This window comes from Suncus etruscus, chromosome 7 (assembly GCF_024139225.1).
Source record: "Suncus etruscus isolate mSunEtr1 chromosome 7, mSunEtr1.pri.cur, whole genome shotgun sequence".
NCBI classification, from domain to species: domain Eukaryota; kingdom Metazoa; phylum Chordata; class Mammalia; order Eulipotyphla; family Soricidae; genus Suncus; species Suncus etruscus.
In genome coordinates this window covers 3,415,455-3,423,545 of record NC_064854.1, presented here as the reverse complement: position 1 = coordinate 3,423,545, position 8,091 = coordinate 3,415,455, and the positions used below count along the sequence as shown (strand labels likewise).

The following is an 8,091-nucleotide window of genomic DNA, read 5'->3' as shown; positions in this document are numbered from 1 at the left end:
GGAAGAAAAGAAGGGGTGGGAGTAAGTAATGGAAAAGAATGAAAGAAAAGGAAGGAAAGAAGGAATGGAGGAAGGCAGAAAGGATGGAGGGAGGAAGTATGGAAGAGAGGAAAAAAGAAAGAAGGCAAAGAAAGAAGAAAAGGAGGGAGGGAGAGAGGAAAGAAGAAAAGAAGCAAGGAAGGAAAGATGTAAGGAACGATGGAAGGAAAGAGGGATGTAAACAAGGAAGGAAGGAAAGAGTTTTCCTAATGGGTGGCATTTAGTGATACTACATAGAGTGATAATTTTCTTTTTTCCTGTCGTTTCCAGCCTCATTTTTATTAAGGAAAATAAATAAAAGGAAGCCACTTCTTTTCTTTTTTCTTTTTTTTCTTTTTCTTTTTTTTGGATCATAAGTAGAAATGCTCAGGGTACCAATGTGAAGTCTCAGGGGTCTAAATGAAATTGGTCACATGATTGGAAGAAAAGAGTGTTTTAACCTTCTCCTCTTTCTAGCTCTACTAATTTGTTCCTTCATGAACCTCTCATTGAAATGAGACTACAACTGAACTAGTAAGAATGTCCCTAATTCTATTCATCAAATCATAAATAGATATTTGACCTTATTCTGGCCAATTACAAATGAGGATATATACACTGGAATCTTCTTAAAAATTATTATTTCACAGCTAAGTGTAACAGGAAGTCATTCCAGAGAAATGGTACCATGGATTGGGCACTAACCTTGCATGTTCCCAACTCTAGTTTGATGCTTGGCACCTTGTCACGTCACTCAAACTTGCCTAGAATAATCACTGAGCCCAGACAGGTGTAAGCACTGAACATTACCCTTTGTGCACAAAAAACAAAAGTAATAACCAGTGTAAATGCTCCTCTGTTGAACAATGAAAAGGAAAACATCACAGTTATTTCTCATTTCCATTCTAGCAGCAATGAATTGTAGATAAAAGCGAAATCTGCCCTGGACCCACAGTGTAGGGCATACTGAATAGCTCATTGCCGCAGAAGCTCTGACTTACATACCTGCCCTGATTACTGATCCAGCTCTGTGGTATCAATCTCTTGAACATACTGTAAATTGCATGTCAAGATTTCATCCAATCTTTTTTTACTTCTGTATGCAAGAAGGAAATTGGTCAACATTTTTCCTCCTTGGTATTATTGTTTGATATATTCTACTTGTAAAACAATTTGTATGTAGCATTTTTGTATACATTCTGTCAGGCTCATCAAGTTCGTAATTTATTTTAATTTTATTTAAAAATGTATTTTTAAAATGTATTAGTACATAACTGACCATAATACATTTGTTTCAAGATAAGGGAAAGCCAAGTTATTGAAAAAATAGAAAGAAAATCTAAAAAATAAAATGGAAGATTAGAAAAAGAAAAGAAATAGTTCAGTAGCAAGTATAATTGTAAGACTTATTGTATCTTCAATGAAGTCATTAATACAGCAGCAGAAGTTTTAGTAAGTGCTTTTATTTAAAGAGATAAAAATACAATAAAAATGTTTGTGGTGTGGTATTATGATCAGTTAGGTTAACTATGTGATGCATTTTATTTAAATAAAAATTAAAAAATAAAATGTACTAGTACAAAGCTCTGAATAAAATGCTTTATATATTATTATTCTTTGCATTTGCATTTAATTTAGCATTGTGAACTTAAAAATGAGATAGGATATCTAAACACAAATACATTTCCATATTAGTATGTTATTTTTATTTTACATTTTCATAAATTTTCCTAAAAGTTTTCTGTTTTATTTTTGCCTGTTCTCTATAGATTTTGATTTAGACTTTTTAAATTGATTTTGAATATTTTCTTCCTCTTTTGCTAGCATTATATTTTATTTTACTATTTTCTCTTTTTGTTTTTGAAACAGAATAAGCAGTACTCAGACATTTCTCCTGGCTCTGAGCTCAGGAATTACTCCTGGGTCCACATCCATCCTGGCATACTCCTAGAAGTGCTCGAGAAGTCCTTAAAAATCTTGCAATAATCTGTCAGTTGAATCTTTGCAGCGCTCCCTGAGCTCCTGAACTCTCAGATTCTATTTTGCTACTTCTCTGTCTCCAAAGCTTCATTTTTGGTTTCAGTTTATTCTCAAATTCTTTTTTTTTTTCTTTGCATTATCTAAGGATTCAAGACCCTTGTTTTACACTCTGCTCCTCTCATCCTCTTCCTGGAGTGATTTTGTTTACAATAACATATAATGTGCATTCTCCTCACTGGTTTAGGTGCAGAAATATCTCTGGGCTTTTCAAGCAAATTTGATGGATGACCCAAAATTACATTGAAGAGGGATACTGCAGTAAATAAAAAAATATAAGTGCATTTAAAAATTATTACATAAGAGCAGACTTTGTACTGGCTTGCTAATAACTCCCTTTTATAGTCATAATTTTCCAAAATTGTTCCCTAAACAAAAAAGGAAACCTAGGACTTTTGTTTGTTTGTTTTTTGATTTGTTTTTGGGACACTCCCAGCTGTACTCAGGGAATTCTCCTGGCTCTGGGCTGATAAATCGCTCCTGGCAGGCTCAGGGGACCATATAGGATAGCAGGGATAGAAACCTGGTTCATTCTGGTTGCGACGTGCAAGGCTGTGCCCAGGAACTTGGATCTTATGGTTTTATTCTTTTTCTCTCTCTAACATTCAGCCTCAAAATGTTTTCTCTGACATTGCTTTCCCTGCACTGATGCATTGTACTAAAACTCAGTTTTGCAATCAATGAAAAGATAATGGTTCTTTGGCCATATAATCATTTGGTCAATAATTTAGTCTATAATTTGATTTTCCTGACCTTCTCTTGTGTTTGTTTCTTTGTCTTGGGCCAGGATCAGGACTTACTCTTGGTAAGCTTAGGGAAACATTTTTAGCGTTGGAGCCAGAGCATTAGTACTCTGGCTCCTACCAGTCTTAGGAACTATCTAGGATTCTAGATAGTTCTCGATTGTGTAGAAATACAAAATTTGGGAAAAGAGTTTGATTTTCATTTTCATTTTGTTCTTCAATTTTTCTATTATTTTTGAAGTACAGACTAACTTTACTTTGTGGAAACCATTCTGAAATTTGATAGCTTGTGTGGGAAATAAGTTCTATCATAATTTTCAAAGACTATGTTATTGCAAAACATTAGTTTTGATATAGACAGGAGTGGGGAAGTGAAGATAGGTCACCAAAGTGACTCAACCAAGTTACCTGAAATAATATATATATTATTTATATTATATATATATTATATATATTATATATATTATGGTTATATTATATATATATATATATATATGTGGCCCACCAGGGACCCCGACCAGCGGGTAAAGCTGGGGACCATGTCAGTAATTCGCAGTTCTCGAAGAGGAATCCGGCCTGAAATAGAAGAGGGACTGGGAAATAAAGAGACTCGAGACGAAGGGTTCTGATCAGGTGTCCATTTTATAAAGGGAAAAATAGACCTTTTATAGACAATGCAAAACAAAGAGAGTAGGGGCGAGGCACGATAGGAATGGCTGTAACTTTCCACGGGAACATCTTGATTTTCCAAGGTTAATAAGATTATCATCAGTCAAGAGATCCACATTATCTTTGAGCAACAAAATACAAAATCTAATCTCAGCTTGGGCCTTTTGACCCCTGTCTTTACAAGGACATCTTGGAGCCTAGTGACTCCCTAGCTCTAGGCTATTTCTATTTCTTTGGGTCCAAGGGCAAAAAGGCCACATCTACTTGCATGCAGCTTGTCACTTAAAGCACTTTGGCTCAGACTTTCAGTGACTCCATTTTGATTAGTGAGAGGGCTTTTTAATTATTCCAAACAGTCCCCAACATATATATATATATATATATATATATATATATATATATATATATATATATATATATATATATATATACAGTTTATATTTTCTTTCTTCTGAAAAAGAGACAAGAAAATAATATTGCAGGTAGAGCCCTTTCTTTGAATGTGGTTAATATAGTTTCAGTCCTTAGCATCCTATATGAATTACCATTTAATGAAAGGACTGCATGAAAATAAATATTTTCATAATTTGTTCTTTTTTGATTTTGTATTTGTATTCTTTGTATATTTTCCTTCCTTCCTACCTCCCTCTCTCCCTTCCTCTCTCCCTTCCTTCCTCCCTCATTTCTTCCTTCCTTCCTTCTTTCTTCCTTCCTTTCCTCTCTCCTCCCTCCCTTCCTCCCTTTCTTTTTTCCTTCCTTCCTTCCTACCTTCCTCCCTCCCTTCTTCCCTCTCTCCCCATCCCTTCCTTTGTCTTTTCCTCCCTCCTTTACTCCATGTTTCCCATCTCCCCCCCCTCACTCCCTCCCTTCCTTCCTACTTCTCTTTCTCCCTCCCTTCCTTGATTCCATCAGGAAGAACAGTAATATAGGCAAAGAACAGAAAATACAAAATTCCTCAGTTGAATACATTCTGGAGAGCAGTGGAAAAAATTAAAAAGAAAGAGCAACTGTAAATTGATCTTAGACAGACTGGTGCTCAGAGGAAACCATTCAAAGGGCCTTTGAACTCAAGAGAAATACACAGGTTTTGGTGTGGGGGTGATTTGAACAGAACTAAGGTACCATTATATATTTATTGATATCATTTTCTCAAAGATAACAAATACTTTTTTCTGTGTTTCATTGCAATATGATTTTATAGCTTCAGCTATTAAAATATAATGGGGATTTAATCTGGATTATATATTACAGTCTTTTAGTCTGCAATAAACAGTTTCAGCTACCATAACACCATAACTAAACTGTGAACTCAACAACAGATGTGTTTGTAGTAGATGTAAACTCTAGCTGTCAAAGGCCAAGTACATTCATGTGATATAAAATTTATATCTAATTTACACCAAAAGGAGCTGGAGCAACTTTACAATGGGTTGGGGTTTGCCTTGTACACGGTCAACACAGGTTCAAGCCCCTGCATATCTTATTGTCCTCTGACCACCACTAAGCATGAATTCTGGGCATATACACAGGCCAGGAGTAGGCCCTTAGCATCATCATGTGTGTTTCTACACAAACAAAAAAAAACCCAAATATATATATATATATATATATATATATATATATATATATAAATACACAATATTTTTAAAATTTTATTGAGACCAATGTGAATTACAAGTCTTTTACAGTTGTACTTCAGTTACATAGTGATAGTTAATTAGGGCCATTCACACCACCAGTGTTGGCCTCCCTCCGCCATAGTTCCCAATATGCTTCCTCTACTCTTCCCTGTCTGCCTCCCACACCTTCACCCTTAGCCCCATGGACTGCTAGTGTAACAGGTCCACTTTGTGTATAGCTTGTTAGGGTTTGGATCTCTTGATTCTACTGTCATTAACATTTTTTTGGTATACAGTGTATATTTTTATTTGAATATATAATAATATATAATAATTTATAAATTAATAAAATGTTCCTGCTCTTTGGTCTAAAAACTAAAGATCACAGAGGATATCCAATTATATGTGATTGGTTTTATTTTTGTTTTTTTTTTTAATATTATTTCCTATACGTCTTACTGTAATGTAATAGGTTAATGTATTTCATTTATTTCACATTAATTTCTGTTGATTAGAAATCATATATTATTGTACATTATAGTCCACTTAAGATGCCTATGACAAATATGTCTTGAAATAAAATTTACTAGTGCAATTTATCTACACAGATTCTTCTAAAGTTGTGAATATGTTTATATTTCTAAGTCTCTTTATCTTCAATAAATACATATTTCATTATTGTTCATAATAAAAGTACTTTTGGGGATGAGGTCACCACAGGGATTGTTTAGTGCAGTCACAGAAATAATTACACTGAATACTGTCATAACAAATTGTGACTGAATGAGGGAAGTCGAAAGCCTGTCTAAAGTACAAGGCCGGTGTGAGGTGGGGAGGAAGGACACTTGGGATATTGGTCATGGGAATATTGCACTGGTGAAGGGTTTATATATATATAATAAAAAAAGAAAAGAAATGATAAGGCCTCCCAATGCTTATCATAGGCTGTGTTCTTTACACTGACTGTGTAGAAAGAGGAGGTACAGTAAATGCTCCCCATATATACCTCAAACCAGGCCCTTTGCTTGGTCTGTATTATGAATGAGGGGACAGAAAAATAAATAAAATAAAAATCAAATAAAAAAGTACTTTTTAGAAAGATCATGTTATTTAATATCAATTTTTCTTAAACAAGAGGTTTTGTATTATTCATATGTTTGTGATATTTAAATCACTTTAAATTACACAGAATACTTTACACATTTTAGAGGGCATCCAATTTTCTCCAATCACATGCAGTGCATACTTAAATGTTAAGTACATGCTATTTCTGATTACTATATCTGAAGCATTTCCTCTCATCGGCCAAATAAAGCAAAGGCAAACAAATGGAGTTTAAAGACACCCTTTTATCTAACATTTCAACAAATTGATTATCCATTTCCCTTTCTGAAGAATGCATTTGACCTCCATATTACAGCGTTTGTCTTTAATTTTCCTAATCATATCACAAATCACATATCAAAAATTCATTCGAAAAAGAAGAGATGGATTCAAACTTGTTAGTATATAGGCTGTGATTTATAAACTGTTACATAGTCAAATTTTTTTCTTCTTAGTTTACATTTCCTGATATTCTATTTTATACTCTTGAGGAGCTTAGCACTGTTTGCCTCTACATTACTTCTTGCCCCCCTTAGTAATCCAAAACTATAAAGACAATTGTGTAGAATCATATAAATTGCAGGCAGATAGGTAGCAATTTCTGGCAATGAGGTTAAGGCTAACTAAAAAGTTTAGAAAGATATTGTATTGCCCAGCTCTGATGTCAATAAAATGCATGGAGACAATATCCACTTAAGAATCAAATCCACAGATCTTCAGAGATGTAGAAGATGAAACTCTACTCAGATGCAGAAAACCATCCTGAGAAACAACAGCTACAGAAGCATTTAAGGTTCCACAGTACAGAGGTCTTGGAAAGGTGATGAAGAGATTAGAAAGATTGGACCTGAGCATATGCTACAGATTTTGATTGGATTGCAGTTTACTAAGAGTTCATCTTCTATTATACTAAAATAAGAAAGAAAGAAAGAAAGAAAGAAAGAAAGAAAGAAAGAAAGAAAGAAAGAAAGAAAGAAAGGAAGGAAGGAAGGAAGGAAGGAAGGAAGGAAGGAAGGAAGGAAGGAAGGAAGGAAGGAAGGAAGGAAGGAAGGAAGGAAGGAAGGAAGGAAGGAAGGAAGGAAGGAAGGAAGGAAGGAAGGAAGAGAGAGAGAAAGAGAGAGAGAAAGAAAGGAAGAAAGGTAGGAAGGAAGGTAGGAAGGAAGGAAGAAAAAGAAAAAAGAAAGAGAAAGAAAGGGAGAAAGAAAGGAAGGAAGGAAGGAAAGAAGGAAGGAAGGAAAGAAAGAAGAAAAAGGAAGAAGAAAGGAAGGAAGAAAAACAGAAAAAATAAAGAAAAAGGAAGAAAGAGAAAGAAAGGAAGAAAGAAGGGAGAAAGAGAAAGAAGGAAGAAAGAAAGAAGAAAGAAAGATGACAATCATAGAGTGCAAGGCTTTCTTTTAACTGCCAGTAAGTGGATTGTCACGATAGATAATTTGAAATTATTGTGCATCAAATTTCCAAAGCCATTCCACCTCCCTTTTTAATCCTGCACACTTTTTTGAATCAGTATGTCTCTCTCCTCACATATTTGTCAACAAAACTATTTTTCTTCACTTTTCACTGCAATTCTTTTCTGAAGCGGGAGATGATAAACCTGGAATGTCTACACCAGGTCAGGACTGACATTTACTTTCTGCAAAAAGCATTTCCTCATAGCAGCTTGGTCCATGGCTCCATGAGTAACAGGTTGGTGGGTTCCAGTCTGTGGCTCCTGCAGAACTGGATTTCATACACTTCTTTTTTTTCTGTTTTAAATTAAACTTTATCCCCAAGAATAAAATTGTATTAAATAAATTGGTGAAAGATTGAGTGTTTGCAAAAGAAAATGATTTTTTCTTTTATTTATTAAAAATATTAATATCTAGGGCTGGAGCGGTGGTGCAAGCGGTAAGGCGTCTGCCTTG

The 8,091-nt window shown here is 34.5% G+C and overlaps 1 non-coding gene across 1 annotated transcript; it reads left to right on the top strand.

Annotated features, from left to right (window-relative positions):
- The first annotated feature begins 6,008 nt into the window (after positions 1–6,008).
- On the top strand, positions 6,009–6,141 carry LOC126014741 (small nucleolar RNA SNORA51). The gene has a single exon (XR_007497739.1). It is a non-coding gene; the product is annotated as a small nucleolar RNA SNORA51 (small nucleolar RNA).
- The last annotated feature ends 1,950 nt before the right edge of the window (positions 6,142–8,091 follow it).